The sequence below is a fragment of the Fukomys damarensis genome, unplaced genomic scaffold (assembly GCF_012274545.1).
Source record: "Fukomys damarensis isolate Sample0158 unplaced genomic scaffold, DMR_v1.0_HiC HiC_scaffold_33, whole genome shotgun sequence".
NCBI classification, from domain to species: Eukaryota; Metazoa; Chordata; class Mammalia; order Rodentia; family Bathyergidae; genus Fukomys; species Fukomys damarensis.
This window is the reverse complement of record NW_022900945.1, coordinates 8,621,250-8,637,505: the sequence shown is the minus strand read 5'-3', so window position 1 is coordinate 8,637,505 and position 16,256 is coordinate 8,621,250. Positions and strand designations below refer to the sequence as shown.

The following is a 16,256-nucleotide window of genomic DNA, read 5'->3' as shown; positions in this document are numbered from 1 at the left end:
CAGACACACTGGAAGAAGTGTGCTTTACTGATCCCCGGGCCAATGGAGTTGATATAATTAAGCGCATTCACCGGAAAAATATTCAGGAAGGGATGCATTTTCCAGACAAGTCGGGACTTATTCTAATTTACAGTGATAAGGAAATCAGGTAACAGATATTATTTCTATTTTTGATGAAAATACTATGCATCTGAGAGTTTAAATAATTATCTTACAGTATGAAAATTAAAGAATAAAGATGTTAATAACCCTATCTCTGATGCTTTCCAATAAAAGAAATAGAGTACAAAGGTCAGAATTATCTGGTAATGTTTTCAAATCTTGGGCTTGTGATTAGCTATTTCCTTAGAATCTCTTTGCTGGGAAGTCAGGTGGGTTCAATTTGAAATTTGTCTCCATTTCTTTGCAGAAGAGTCACAGTGACTTTTCTTTCAGTACACTATGTACTCAATTTAAAGGGACAAGAATGAAATATTTAGCTTCATTAATTAAATAGTAGATTCATTATATCTACTGTTTTAGGAAGTAGAGCAAAAGCAAGATGTTCTTTAAGGACCCACTACTTTATTTTTATTCATGAAGTTTACTGGTACACTTTAGCTATACAATTTAATGACATTCATCATTGGGATCTTGTACCTTTACATGATATATCTTGGTTCTTATTTTTCTCCATATCCCTGAACTCCCCTCAACCCCTTCACCCCTTCCTATTTACAAAGACTTCGTTTCCATGTTTTCCTTTTCTCACATTTATTCTTTTCCCTTTCCCTTCCCGAACTCTTCCCACTTCCCCTTCCCTTTTGGACATTTTTTTTCCCTATTTGACATTATCTGTTATACATTTTTATCCTCATTTACACTTTCTGTTAAGGATTCACTGCTTCTTGTATGTTTTACACCTTATATGCTTCATTGCAACACCTATGTGGAATTTACTTGATCTTGAGTATGGATTTGAAAAGTTCAAGAAGATAAATATAACCGAGGAAGAATTACCCATAATCCATCCACATTAAATTTCTATTAAGTAAAAAGTGAAAATTAGCCCTTTCCAAACCTCCAGTGTCAGCTGCCTGGGGGAAATCATAGAGAATCATTTTTTGTGTCATTTTTGGAAGATCCTTTCAAGATTTTACAAATTCAGTAAGATCTACTGAAGATTAATTCTACCATGAAATAAGAATGATCAGCCCACCACTGTTTCTGAATTTCTTCTTTCTTATTATGGTTTAGATCCAGAATCACCCCCAAGCTCATATGCACTCAAAGGAGGGGATTTTGAAAGGAGAGTGAATTGTGGGGCACTTTCCACACCAATGGGTCCATGCAGTAATGAGGTTAGCAGGGGAGTCTACTGTCAGGACCACGGGTCCAGTTAGAGACCGGTCACCAGGAGTGTGACTGGCAGGACCTATCTGCCTACCTGGCTCTTTCTTTATTCTCTGGTTCCTGGCTCCGAGACAAGAGCAGTTTTCATCCGCGGGGCCCTTGCATCAGGCCATTTCTGCCTGGGAGTCAGCTGACCATGAAAGGACCCTACTGAAACTGTGAGGCAACATAAACCTCCTCCTTTAAGTTGTGTTGTTGTGCATTGTGTCTCAATGATGAAGAAAGAGGCTAAAATACTCACCCCTCTCTTTTTTTCTTTTCCTGTTCCTCTTCCTTTTTCTTATTATAATTGATTTGGCTAGGATAGAGTAAGTTTATCAAGTTAATAAATACCCCAAACCTCACTGACTTAACATTTTAAACTTTTCTGTTTTCCTGAGGAAACTCTGATGCATGTATCTTACCTTCCAAGACTGCCACCCACTTGTGTTAGATTTCTTCTGGCATTGCTATATCAATTTACTGCACTCCAATCACCAGAGCAGGAAGCATAGAAAATCAAACACTTGTCCTTAAATCCTTCTACCAAGGTTGATGTGTGTCGCCTCGGTTCATGTTTTCTTGGTCTAAGAATGATGCATAGCCACACTTAAATACAGGAGAGCTACAAGTGCCATTCTTTTGGACAATGAAGGCTTCCAATATAAAATGATTTTGCAGAATGTTTTACTTCATGACATGTGCAACACTACAAATTAAGTTGAAGTTACTCTTGGTATTTTTTATTTTTTTTCCTGAGTTAGATATCATGTATCTCCCCAGAGTGGCTGGTACTACCCCTTACTTTGTTTTTCTTCTCCTTCTACCAGATAAAGTTAAATATTTGTATGAAATGTACGGGGGTACAAGAGTCTTGATTAAACCTGAACACAGAATTTTCTTAGGAAAATAAACTTTTCCTGCAGTAATATTCTTTTGGGCCTTGTTGCAAGCAGGCTATTATTTCTTGACTGTTATTTAAAAATCCACAAGTTATGTGCTGGCTGATGTTCCCTTCTTTCTCATACCATGTATCAGCATGAAACCACCAATCCCAGCCAGCCACGTGATCATGAAGGTACACAGATGATACTCTCCAATATACTTTTGGGTAAGGTAGGACGTTCGGTAGGTTAGGTGTAGTAAACACATTTTTGACTTACAATATTTTCAACTTATGATGGGTTTATTAAAATGGTCCCACAGTAAGTCCAGGGTCATCTGTAGTTTGATAAAAAAAAAAAAAGATATTGATGAATGGCTTTAAGGCTTACATTGCACGCTATGTATTATACATAAAATTTCCATGAAAGAATGTAGTTATTCTGCTGACCATTCAGCAGGAGAACTCAGACTGGCTTCTTCTGCACTTGATTCAGATTTCATTTGTTTACACATTTTCCAGGATCTGCTGATACTACGCCATATGTTGGTTACTCTTTCATTCTACTAGAATATTTTTATTCTGATTTTCACTGTCACAAAGTGTTAGTCTTCAGGGATATATTTCATTCTTAAGAACTATGTTAGAACTGTATTAGGAAAGGAATATTCAGTCCTGTTGGCCACAGCCAACTTTTCTGGGTCTTGAGAGTGGAAAACTTCCCAATGCTGTGCTCAGTGACATCACACAGGTACTTTGATATAAGCCACATGAAAATTCTCACACCAGGGAAATGAACGAACACTATAATGCTGGTGGATTAGTGTGTTTGTTCTAGAGAACTCGATGTTTCATATACACCAACAGATCACTGAGAGTATTGCTTCCTTCCTTGCATAAAGAGCAACTACAGGAGAACACAGGAAATATTTTTGGTTTTGTTTGTTTTATCTGCAGGTGTAGTAAAGAGAGGTAGAGACAAAAAAAAATCATTCATAAGACTAAGGGGAAAGCCCAAAAAGCATGTCCAAATTATTTATAAGGGCAAATAGAACTAGGGGAGATATAGAAGGATTGGGAAGAAGACCAGTGAATTTTTATGAATAATTCTCAGTGTGTTTGCCTTGGCTAAGTGGATCATTTAAAGAGGATCCACATATAGTAAAACAGACAAACAAATAAAAAAACACAAACAACCCACCAGGGTTTTGTTCATGCCACAGTCAATAAATATGAGGTCTTTTCATAGATATTTTTGGAATTAAGCTCTGCACTTAAAACTGATCTCATGTTGGCTTAAAAATGGGTTCCTTAAGCAGTATTTTATGTTGTTGTCTTTCTTTCTCTGTGATATAAAAAATTTACATAGACATCCAGACTAAGCTTTGGAGAGTATTAGGTTTGTGTCCTAGATAGCTATTTATATCCTGCTCCTGGCAAGGAATCTGAAGGATAAAAGCCACCTAATAAATGCATTAAACTGACCTAAATTTATAACTTTGCTACAGTAGCAGCAAGCATATCAGAATATTTTCTTATTTATGTACTTTGCTTCAAATATTCTGTTGGCAATGCTGGATGAAAACACATATATTTCAGAAAGATAAGTATGTGCATGAAAGGTGTGGCTGGTTACAAGTATCTTGGTTACACTTAAATTGTAGACTTTTCTTAGAAAAATAAACTTGTAGTAACTCTTTTGGGACTTGTTGGAATCAGACTATTATTTCCAGTTTAGAAAAAATAAAGATAACTCTACAATGTAATTTATATATTCTTGTGAAAAGTCATAGAATTCAATACTAATATGAACCTAAGGTTTTTCCATGAGGTTGAAGAAATATAGGCAGTGTACATCTTGTTTATATTTATAAGTTAAATTTGGTTACACAGACCACCATTTTAGCAAAAAGAAGTTCACAGGAAATAGTTACAGCAACTTTTACTCAGATTAAACAAAAGTTCAAACGTTTACCTTGTGCAGGACATGAACCTACGTTGTAAAGTCTGTCTGAAGCCGTAGGTTGGTTCTCGCGCCTTTGGGTCAAGGGTTTGGATATAAAGATTTCAGAGATGCCACTGAACCTTAAATTGTTTTTGCCTTTGGTGTCAATGTATAGAATCAATCGAAAAGGATCCACTGGGAACTCTGTACCTTAATGTTCCTCAAAGTTAGGACCCACTCTAAGTAGAGAAATGAGAGCCCAACAGAAAGGCAAACAGAAGATCCACTCTCTGTTTCCTTTCCTTTTATATGCACTTTTTTGTTTGTTTGTTTGGAGAAATAAACTGAAATACAAGAGCAAGAGTAGCTGAGATGGAGCACATAGCTGTGGGGGCCTCCTCTAAATTTATATCCTCAGGCCTGTGCAGGTTAAGCAGTGCATGGTAAGAAATATTCTGTACTTAACCATTTTCGTATAGAACATTTTTGTGTATATATAATAAGAAAGTTTTTTATAATGAAAGCAGCTCACACCAATTATAAGAGACTTCCTAGAGAAAGGCATGAAGATATTAGAAATACAGGATGGAACACTCTTTTCATCTCTTTTAATGAATAAACTTGTGCTAAACCATCTACCAAAAGGGGGGAAATAGTAGCTTCTACTACTGTGTATATTTATGTCACAAATCTATGAGTATCCCTCTTCTATAAAAACCCAAATTAATGGCCAAGGCTCATAATTGTGAAACAGCAGCAATTTGATCAGCATTTCAGGTGATAATTATATTTTCTTTAATATTCATAGTCCCTTGTTTTATGAGGAGTGTTGTTTATACTGTGAAGCAAACCACGTTGCTTAAACTTAAAACGGATACATTCTAATGGTTAGACTTTTTCACAAGATTGTGCATATTTCACAATTTCACAACATTGTGTATATTCAAGGGAGTCTAAGCAGCAGAGAAATGCTAAGTTCTTATAGATCTATTGCTAAAAGTCACATGCTCTTAAAGAAAATGAAAGAAAATGATTCGTATCGATATGTTCAAGAACTTTTTACCTAGGGAAAGGAATACAAGAGGGAAGGGAATTTCAAAAAATTGGAAATTAACTGAAAAAAAAGTCACCTTAAACACAAAGTCTAAAATTTCTCTTATGAATATTTCAACAGGAAATATATTAAAATGGGTCAGAAAGTAGCTTCAAGGACAAGTTCAAATTAAACTGAGGTTTTTATCTTGAATTCAATTTTACTAATCATTTTAATAATTGAAGATGTTATCTAAGGCAAGTTGTAAATCAGCTAATTATTTACTGTTTATATTTTCTATCAAATTATGCATTTCAATTGATATAATAAATATTATCTTTAGGAAGATGCAGGTGTAATATGTATGCAAAATTAACCAGGAACCAAATCAGTGTGAGCATCAAATAAAGCAGGTGTGAACACAAAGCGGTTAAATGGGGGAAAGCGTGTGGATTATAGGGGTTTCTATCACATTATATTTGCACAGTGTTACTAAAATAATAGTATGAAAAACTGAGTTCTCTTTACACTGCTTCCATTTGGGCTTTTCAAGATTCATGACTACAGACAGACGCTAGATTTGGTCTTTTCTCTTTCTCTTTGCTTCTCTCTCAAGTACCTTCTAACTTTTCCATCCTTATTTTTTTGTATCACCATTTTTCTCTCTGAAAAACTTCAAGTCCAGACACCCTATACTCCCTTGCCCAACTGTCTAACACAGTAAGGATAAGGTTACCAGAAAGATGGACGTGGATAACACATCTACAGGCATAGTATTGCCAAAGGCATGGAAAAGCATGACAGGACAGATGAACTACTTTAAGGTACAGATAAAACAAGTCTTTGATGAAGTCCCCTTGTCTTTAGATACATCAAATAGTATGTATTTACAGAGGAATATCCTGATATCGTAGAGAAAAATTAAATAATATTACCTTGACAGAAAAGTAAAGACAGGGCATATAAAGCAAATCTATTTTGTATTTCATAGGTTTGATGTCAAATCCTTTGGGTCATTCATTACTGAGAAATATTAAAAACATGTTCCTCTTGGACCACTGAAACTAATTTTATCTGTTGGCACGTTACTTTTTGTTTATATGTTTGTTTTTTAAAGCAGGGCCTTAATATGTAGTTCAGGCCGGCCTTGAACTCACTATGGGGCCCAGGCTTGCCTGGGCCTCACAGCAGTGCTCCTGCCTCAACTTCCCCAGTGTGGGGATTGCAAGTGCATCACCACATCTGCCAACAAACTATTTTCAGTACTAAATGTATCATCTTATTATTTTAAGAAACACAAAGTACCTGCCTAGAAGATCTCTCAGTTCCACAGATCATGACTGATAATAAATAAGTCATTTTCTTGCACTGTCACGGCTAACAGAAAAAACTGTTTAGTGAGAAGCGAGAGAGAGAGAGAGAGAGAGAGAGAGAGAGAGAGAGAGAGAGAGGGAGAGTTTGCCTCAAAATCCGAAGACACCATGTTGGTGTTCAATTACAATTTAAGCTACCTGAGCTTGGGTCTATGTCCATTATTGAAAACTCCTCTTGGTATAGCTTACATCTAACATGACCCCAGGGCCTCATGTGTTTGGAAGATGATTGGACTTGGGGGTTAGAATTGACTTGCTGTTAGGATGTTGGGTCCCCAAGAGGCGGGTCATTGTGGGCGTGACCTAGAAGGGCGTGACCCGGAAGGGCATAGCTCTCTTCCTGTTTCCTCTCTTGATTTTTACCTCCTAGCAGCGTCCTCGGTGGCAGTGATAGGGTGAGCAGTCTTCTTCCACCCAGGCTTTTCCGCGTGCTGTTGACCACAGGCTGGAACTTCTAAACAACCGGAGCCTAAAGAAGACCCTCTCCCTTCAAATTTTAGGTGTTGAGTATTGAGTCCCTGCAATGAGAAAGTGACTGAGAAATCCTCTGAAAGCTTAAAACGGAGGAATTAAAAGCCATGCAATACAGAAGAAAAAAAAAACCAAAACAGATAGTACAGATCTGGTAAGAGAGATTTATTTGTTTTCAAATATTCTCATTATACATTTTTTCCTAACAAGTTGTGAGGAATCCTCACTGGGTCTCTGTCTCCTTTCCCTGAAGATGGGATGATAAATGCGTACAATATGGGATAGATAAGAAGTAGAAAATGCCATACGTGTGGAAAAAAAGAAACAGTTTTATCTCATGACACACAGTGGAAGCACAGTATACTTAAGTATTCCTGAATATTTTATTACAAGATATCCTTTACACATATTTATGAATAAGTGTACTACCCAGAAAAATGAATCTAACATGCCAATTGCCTACCTTAGAGTTAGCTCACAACAAAAGAGCCACTGGGCTAAGGAAAGTCCCTTTGGAGTTGCCTCGTTCATGAGAGAACCTCACTGTTTTTCAGATTTGTCTGTGGGCTCAGTAGTGTTGAGAGTAGGCAAGTGTGTCTCACCAATGAAATTTATATTTTAGTGGGAGATTTTTAAATATAGGACAGGAATACGAGGAAGTCTACAGAAAGGTATTTAACTTTCATGCACAAATAATAGGTCATCTGGAAAAAAAACACCATTAACTTCTCTCCAAGGAACTGACCAGAAACACAACCTTTCCCGTTGTTTCTAAGGCCATGTGGAAGCACATCTCATCTAAAGGGAACGTCTTCTCTTTTCAACAGCACAATATCATGGACTTGGGAAAAGCTACCACTATGCCCTCACCAGATTCTCTTTATCCTTTTGATCTTCACCATAGTAGAAATTTTGCCCATAGCCACAAAACCACTTAAAATAAAATTATATTAGGTGAAATTGTTAATTGCTTTTTATTATTAGAAAAGATACTTGCTTTGGGATAGTGACTATAAACTCAAATCAGAGTGTATTTTTATTAGGAGACATGATTTAGTTGTTTTCCTGTTAATGCTTACAAGTGTTCTCATCATGGCTGCAGATCCTTGAAATAAATCTTGCATGCCCTATATTTTTGTGTCTCTATGGAAGCTCACATATTTCAACAATAGCCATATCACATGCAAGGCACTGAGCTGTGAGAGGTAATTATCTATCTTGTTAATTTGCACCGGGGATCAGGTGGTGAAGTAGGCAGCATTAGATTGTAAAAGCAGCATGGCTTGGGTCCAGAGACAGCTAGGCTTAAATATAGAAAAAGTCAGGATAAGGGTCAGAAAACATAAGAATTTTCAAAATCTGCTGTCAGACGAGATAAGCAAGTGGTTTCAGAGCTAGGCTAACCTCAAGAAATAATTTCAGATAATAAAAGTAACATAAGTTTAGTAATAGTCATGCAAGCTATGGCTACCAAGCAAAAGGCAGGGAACTTTCTAGGGCAGTTTATGCTATTAATTGTAATAAAATCTAGAAAATTCAGTAAAATGGAGAAATATAACAAGTTCAGTAATAGTCATGCAAACTTTGTCTACCACGCCAAAAGCAGGGAACTTTCATAATTAAGTGTACAAGTATTTCCAAACATTATTTAATAGAGCCCAAGTAACTTTGAAGTAACTTTTCCCCACACTGTCCATCCAATCGAGATTCTAAGTACACACACACACATACCCCAATATCAACAACAAAATAGGTCACTCATCATTGACCTCACATGTTATAGCAATACCTTTAGTAGTTACAAGAGCCACAGAGAAAGAGCAAAATAGTTACAGGGAGGGATTTAGCTCTTCCTACACTGACAGAGGAAGATCAAGAGCACACAGTGATCTTTTAATGCAGTGATGACACCCAGGAGTAGCTGTGGTCCAAGTGATGTCAAGAAATCAAATTATTGTCCTGCTTCATTTGTGGTTGTGTGAGTTTGCTATTAGTGTTAAAATGTGCCACTCTAAGTTTACTGGATTAGATGACCCTAAGTAATGACTTTGCAATTTTTTCAGTCACAAGTCTAACAGAGGTCTCACTGTACGCAGTAAGGCTCCGTGACTTCCAGGAGAATCTATGGGAGAATCCATTTATGCACAGTTGAGCTGTTGGAGAATTCAGTTCTTGGCAGTTGAGGACTAAAGTCCTTTATTTCTTGTAACCAAGGTCACTCCCAGTCTCTAGAGGCCACATAAGTTCCTTGTCTCACAGTCCCTTTCTCTAATTCTGTGACAGAAAGGGCAGGACTAGCTACTTCCAAGTTGTTTTTCTTTTTCTGGCTCATCTCTAATTCATCTGGGAGAGTTCTTGACTTTTAAGGACTTATACGGGTCAATCAGGCCACCAGTATGATGCAGGATAATCTTAAATAGTATCAGTGATAATTCTGCCTGCCCTTGGAATTTTCTTTTCTTTCCCATGAACAATAAGATGGTTACAAATACTTGGGACTAAGCTATGGGCATTTTTGGAATGTTGTATTTCTACCATTAGTATGGAGATAATGACACACACGAGAAAAAAAGTGACTATAGACAGACATTTAATTCCCTACCTAGATTCCTTCTACATCATGTGCTACTTTTATGACTAGTAGTAGTCATGCAATATACTTCTTGAATCTAGGAAAACTACTTCAATTCTCTATTTCTTTTCCTCTTACATCAAAATACCAACACCACCTACGATAAAGATCTCTTAGAGCCAGTCAGATATGGAGAACAAATATCACAACTCATTTCTCTTATATGAGAAACCCAGAGTAAAAGCAAAGAGCAAAATAAAAGATAGACAGATAATAGAATGAGGAAGATAGATCATTGTCAGAGGGGATGAGGAAACAGAGAGCAAGAGAGAGAGAGAGAGAGAGAGAGCGAGAGAGCGAGGAGAGTCAGGGAAGCATGGAGAGGGACAGGAGGGTTAGGGATGAAAAGAAGGAGTAGCAGTGTGTTATGTGCTTGTACCAACTCCACATAAGAGTTCTAAATAATGTGCATTGCAACCATGCGCAAAATGGGGATCAAGATATACGCTGAAGTGGGAAGAGGGAAAGAAAAGGGGGTGATGAAAGAAATTAAGATGTGTTCTGTACATATACCAACTTTCCAAAACAATGTAAACATTATTTATCACACACATGTACTAATAAACTAAAATAATAAAAAAGTCATGGGTGTACGTGATTAACTGGAAATACCACTCCTCATCCTAAAGAATTTAGTTCCCCAGATTCTGTTAAAATATTAATAAAAACATCTGTGAGATATAGCCATCAAAGCTGCCAGATATTGTACCCTCCTTATGAGATTGCTAAAACATTGCTAAGTGAAATCCATTTATGTAAAAGAAAAATAGAACAGTTATTTCACCAAGTTTGCTTTATTTTCTAAATGTTTTCCCCAGTAAGTCCTACTAGGCTCTTGAGCCTGAAAATGAAAAGAAAAAAACCATGAAAGATAATTTCATTTGATTTTTCAAAAATTACTACCCCTATCTTGCTATTCTCTGACCACCTGGGCTCCTTTTTACTTGCTTTCTTCACACATCCATCCAAATGTTTGGATTTTAAATGCCCGGCAGCCTTTTGCAAGACCCATCCGTCTCATTCAATCAGAACTATATTCATCCATAGTGCATCAGGATAAAGAAAATGGCCAATATTCAAAATAGCTTTTCATGGAATTCAATTCATTATTTTCTTTGTGAGTTGGTGTTCTAATGTCTTTCTAACCCTCTTTTCTTATAAGTAGCACTGTAGATGTTAATGACCTATCATTTTGACAGCATTGCTTATTTGTTTCACCCTGATTTTCTAATGAGTCATAAGAGGATTTTTAAATTGTGTATAGATATGTTTAATAAGCACTATTTTTCTTATTCAGTTTTACTGGCTATTGCTTTCATATAATCTTTAAAACATTAAGGAGTACTGCAAAATAAGTATTATCATCCCATTTATGAATTCTTTGAAAGGTTTCACATATTTATATATGTCAGTAAATGATCTTCATGTATCATCATTCCGATTTAATGGGAGCATAAGCCAAAATTTATATACAAGCATGTTTATTATTTTCTACATGGGAACATCTAGCATTTTCCTCATTCATGAATTCAATACTCTACAAATTGAATATTCTGTCAAGAAATTCTAAATTGAAATTCTCTCGGAGGCTATGGTAGTGAAATGATTCTCCCAAATTGTGCTTTCGTTAAAAATGTAGCAAATAAACCAACTCTCAAATTAATTCCTCCAGTCGTCACTCATAGAATGGAATATTGCGACAGCTAGTATAGTGTTTTTCCCATTTATTTTTTTTGTCATGCACTTAAAAACTATTAAACAAAATTATTTTTCATAAGAGTTTCAGACCTCACATCAGACTTCTTAAATTTTGAAGAAGATTCTTAGGCAAAGAGAAGGACATGAAAACAAACAAACAAACAAATAAAAAAAACTCAAAGCAAAACAGAAAAACAGGAGAACACTAATTCTAATGAGACTGGATTTCTATTGTGAGGTTATCTACATAGCTATTGTAATTTTTCATAATGTCTCCAGTTTATCTGGTTGGGTAACTATATGGTTATATTTCAAATAGAAGACACATTTGAGAGTGAATAAAATATTCTTAATTGCATCTGTTCAATAGCTAAAAATCAAGATTATTCTGATCACATCAGGACATGCAGACATTTTATGTCCTTCCTTGACATAAATATGCAATATTCCAATATGATATTTGCCAACCTTTTTTTTTTTGCTCTTCTGGAATAGCTAATCCCAGGATCCTTGTATTATCATCAAAGTTATATTTTCCACAGCTAGCTTTCCTCACCTGCCATTTCAAGATCGTGCACTTTTCTTCACCTGGCTCCTTGAAATACTCTATAACACTGTAATTATATGTATCATCCATTATTCTGGTCATTCGTTATTCTATATTTCCTACCAACCATGTGTAATATGCATGAAGAGAGTTTTTTTCTTACCATTGTGATGCTTCTAGCCTACCACAGCATCTAGCTTAGCACAATCATTAGTCAAACCTAGCAGAGACAGTACCCATTTCTGAACTCCAGGTTATATCGAGTTTTACCAAGTAAGCAAGTTTCATAAAGATACTTATTAACCCCTCTTTTGGGAATAGGAAAACACAATATTTTTACTCCTGTATCCATTGCGCTTGAACACTGAAGCTATTTTTAAGAATGAAATTTTCAGGTTTTTTTTTTAAATTTCAGAATAATCCAACTCGTGTTTCTACCTGTGACTTCTATATGCATTTTCCAAAAGCACAGGCAACGCTGTACAAAACTTCCTGTTGCCTGTTCGGACAGCAAGCCTGTTGCGTGTGGTCACCTGGTGCCTCTCCAGGTGTTTCCCACCTCCCTGTCTTTCCTCACCCCATCTCCATCTCAGCAATTTATGCGGAATTTGGGGTGAATGACGCCTAGATCCCAATTTGGGGTGAATGTGCGAAAGCGCATTATTCACACAATAAGCAGCTAAATGATTTCCGAGAGGGGCACAAGTGTAATCTGGAGTTATCAAGATAGGTCACGGGGGGGGTGATTTTGGAGGTTTTAATTCTAGTTAAGAAGCAGGGACAGGGAGAAGTTTCTCCTGGCCTGTACTTACCCCCGGTTTCAAGCATGTACCTTTTTATCTTTTTCACTATCAGGTGAAAGGAGCACAAAAAGATTTTCCTTCATAGTCACAGTCAAACATAAAAAATAGAGTCTGTCTTTATTTTAGTACAGAAGACTAATCTACTGTTCAGGAATAAAGTAAATGCTCTCATCGATAGAACCTTTGATAACTAAGAATAAAATAGCTCAGTAACTCATTTACTTAGCTTTCATACTGTAAATGATAAACTAATACCATGAATATTGGCATTTAATCCTTGTTATAGTTTTGTGGTGTGACCACATTATAGCTAAAAAAAAATCAAAGTTTGAGAATGCGCAGTGGTTCATAATGATCACACATACATGAATCAGTTTAAAAATCAACGTTTTGTTTCGTTTATTCACACATATATATTCTACTATCTGTAAGGCTATCTCAAATCAATGAGTTAGAGTTTCTCTTCCAGATTTGGAATTTGTGGGCTATTATTCTCTCTTACATCTTGAGAAGAGAGAGGCAAATGAATCCAAAACTATTTCTTAGTTCATGATGCCACATCTGACCAAAATGCTGACATAGCTAAAGACTGTCACATGGAGATGCTGGACAGATGCTTTGCTTTTTAAAAGCAAGTGACTAAATGCTATCTTACCAGAGGATCTGCTATACAGTAAGGGTAAGGGAGGGCACATAGTATTCTAAGGACTTTGGTGAAATGAAACAAGCAGTACTATATGTTGAGAATCAAATTTTGTCTCATGGTATGTAATATTCGTATTTGGTTGCATAATTCAAATTTAGAAACTTTTTTTAACCTTTGTTTTGTCAGGTTTCTTAATGTGTAACTTCACTGATCAAATGCATACTGACTCTGTCTGTTTGCTCTTAAGTACCATTAATAGACAGCATACACAGCCTGTTTAACTCTTCTGACCTGGGCTAAAACCAAATGCAGAGCAGTTACTGCCATTATAGCATAAATAGAACAAATTGACGTCATCATGATTAAATCAGGCAAAAGTGCAGAGCACTTAGAAATGAACAAAATTAACTCAAGGCTCTTTAACGTTCTTTTGCAATGAAGAAGCAAAATATGTACCAAAAACTTAGAGGCAAGAAATTCAAGGTGACAAAAAGACTTTCTTGAATAGTGTAAGAAGAATGGCCTACAAGTAAAATTTGAGCTCTAAAGAAAGTTCGCCCACTTTGTAGGAAAATGTAATTTAAACATCTCCTGTGTGAATATTTCTATAATGTGGAAAAGATGTATAAAGTAAACTCTCAAATAAAAATGTGTAAACACATGTATATCTACATATAACTGCCATGTTATCAAATTTCCAGGAAAATTATTTGCAGCCCTGCATTTTTTTGGCTAACTGTTTCAATTCTCCAAGTCATCTTTCACATTAAGAAAAATGCATGTAGGGCCGGGGATTTAGTTCAGTGGTTCGGTGGCCTGCCTCACAAGCGCAAGGACCCAAGTTCAATCTCTGGTACCACAAAAAAAATAAAATAAAAAAGAAATATGCATGTAAAAACTCTTTTCCATGGAAATTTTCCTAGGTGATATGACTATTTTTTTAAAAATACTTAACATGGTAAATAATACTTCTCCTTTGCATTTTCCTTCTCTTCTTTGAGGCTGCTTTTTTAGTGCTCAATTTTTCCTTACTTGCTTTGATTTCATGACAATGAACGACTTGCAAAAATCCTTGGTGGACATTTAGTGCCTTATTTTGCAGTTGCAGACAAAATCTCTTTAAATCTGAGTCCATCAGTATGAAGAATACGATTAGAATCACTCATCCTTTCAAAAGACCGTGCTTTAAGATTAATAGAAGGGATATATCATGACTAACACCTGCAATTTGTCTACCAGGAAAAAGTTCCAGCGTTCAGTAAATGAATACCCGTGATTAAGGGGAATCTTGGGGACATATTCCAAGTGGAGATCTTAACGGCACAAATTAAGAAAGGAAAAGAACTTCATGAAGCAAAAGGAAAAGACAAAGGCAAAACAGGAATAATGATGAGGAAAAATGCAGAAATGGAGCGACTTAAAATGTGTGATTCTAATGGCTAACAGTGAGAGTTGAACATAGATAAATGACAACTACAATGAGTTTTATCACACAATTGCTATGCATCATTAAATATGAAGAATAAGAGATGAGTGCAGTCTAAAGACAAATCTGAGTGTATCAAGAGTGATGAATGGAGAATAAGGTCACAGAGGACAATTTTCCCTGCTTTGCCAAGGCCTGCTTCTGTGGTCATTGGACTTCATAGAGCACAGAGAATTAAGGGAATTAAGATAAACTTGGAAAAAATGTTTGAAGGACTATTTTTGGTCATTTAATGATGGCAAAGATTTTTCTCACATTTTTAAATCATTGTTCAAACAAGGAAAACTGGCCAGGCAGTCATAGCACATGAAGAAAAGGAATGACATAAAATAAGAAGAAAAGTATGTATCTGTATGTTTCTGATTTTTTTTAGCAGTGTACTTACTGTAATATCAGAAACTGTGTGAACATGCACAAGAGCAGCATTTGTATGAACGGGTTTTCAGAGTCTTGAGATTTGCCCTTATTTGAGTCACAAAAAATAAACAGCCTAGTTCTTAGTATCCCTCTGATACTTCAGAAGATCCTTAGATTAGGAAATGTTTATAGCATTCAGATTGTACACTAATTCTTGAGCCTTGGTAGGTAGAAAGGTGTACAGTTGTCTCTGACAATGTACTGCTAAAATATCACATAGATTTCTCCTTGCTTCAGAACCTGCCCTTATTATTTTCTCATTTAGAAATTAAAATAAAAAATGGTTCTGTAAATTTTTTACAAAATTTGCCATTAATAAGTGATTTTTTTTCATTAAGCCCATAACTCCAGTGTGGTGTGACTGCTTATAGAATTTACATTTAGAGAACATGACTAAATGTACCCTGAATGTGAAACACAACTTTTTGTTAAGATTTCTTTTTAATGTGTTGTCATCACAAGTTTCACTGAAGGTATAGTTAACCATGATTAACTGAGCAGGTCAGGGTTGGCTTAATGGTACACTGTGTCTATTTTATTAGTCCTATAGCCTACTGCTTTAAAGCTGTCTTGAGAGAGAGAGAGAGAGAGAGAGAGAGAGAGAGAGACTAAGTGCTGAACTAATCCATAACTAGTGGTTGTGCAAAATGGCATCAAATATATGGAAATGCTACATATTTTTCCAAGGAGACTTATGTGTATCATAAGAAGTATGAGATGATAAAACTCGCTTGACATAAGCTTTATTTCACTGCAGAAAGGCATAAAAAATTCAGGCAAAGTATTATTATAATACAATTAGTTTCTTTTTTTTGGCATAGAGTGGGATAGACTTTGGTTAAGAATGTTGCTGATGTGAATAAATACAATACTGTACTCTGTTCCATCTTCTCTTTTCCTGCTTTTTTTTTTTTTTTTTTTTTGGGGGGTCAAACCCCGGATCGTCTTTTC

General features: G+C 35.9%; 2 long non-coding RNA genes across 3 annotated transcripts in view; one reads left to right on the top strand and one right to left on the bottom strand.

The window, feature by feature from the left end:
• Nucleotides 1-1,655: 1,655 nt before the first annotated feature.
• On the bottom strand, nucleotides 1,656-6,913 carry LOC104848921. 2 transcript variants are annotated; one of them, XR_776597.1, is made up of 5 exons: nucleotides 6,744-6,913; nucleotides 4,230-4,291; nucleotides 2,535-2,592; nucleotides 1,797-1,958; nucleotides 1,659-1,690 (listed from the first exon to the last, which is right to left on the bottom strand). It is a non-coding gene; the product is annotated as an uncharacterized LOC104848921 (long non-coding RNA). The 2 variants fall into 2 exon arrangements; XR_776598.1 differs by lacking the exon at nucleotides 1,797-1,958 and having other exon boundaries at nucleotides 1,656-1,690.
• Nucleotides 6,914-6,956: 43 nt separating this feature from the next.
• The window catches only part of LOC104848920, a 27,657-nt gene continuing 18,357 nt past the window's right edge, over nucleotides 6,957-16,256 (top strand). The window contains exons 1-2 of the long non-coding RNA XR_776596.2: nucleotides 6,957-7,000; nucleotides 7,106-7,230. This is a non-coding gene — a long non-coding RNA (uncharacterized LOC104848920). The remainder of the gene's footprint in view (nucleotides 7,001-7,105; nucleotides 7,231-16,256) is intronic.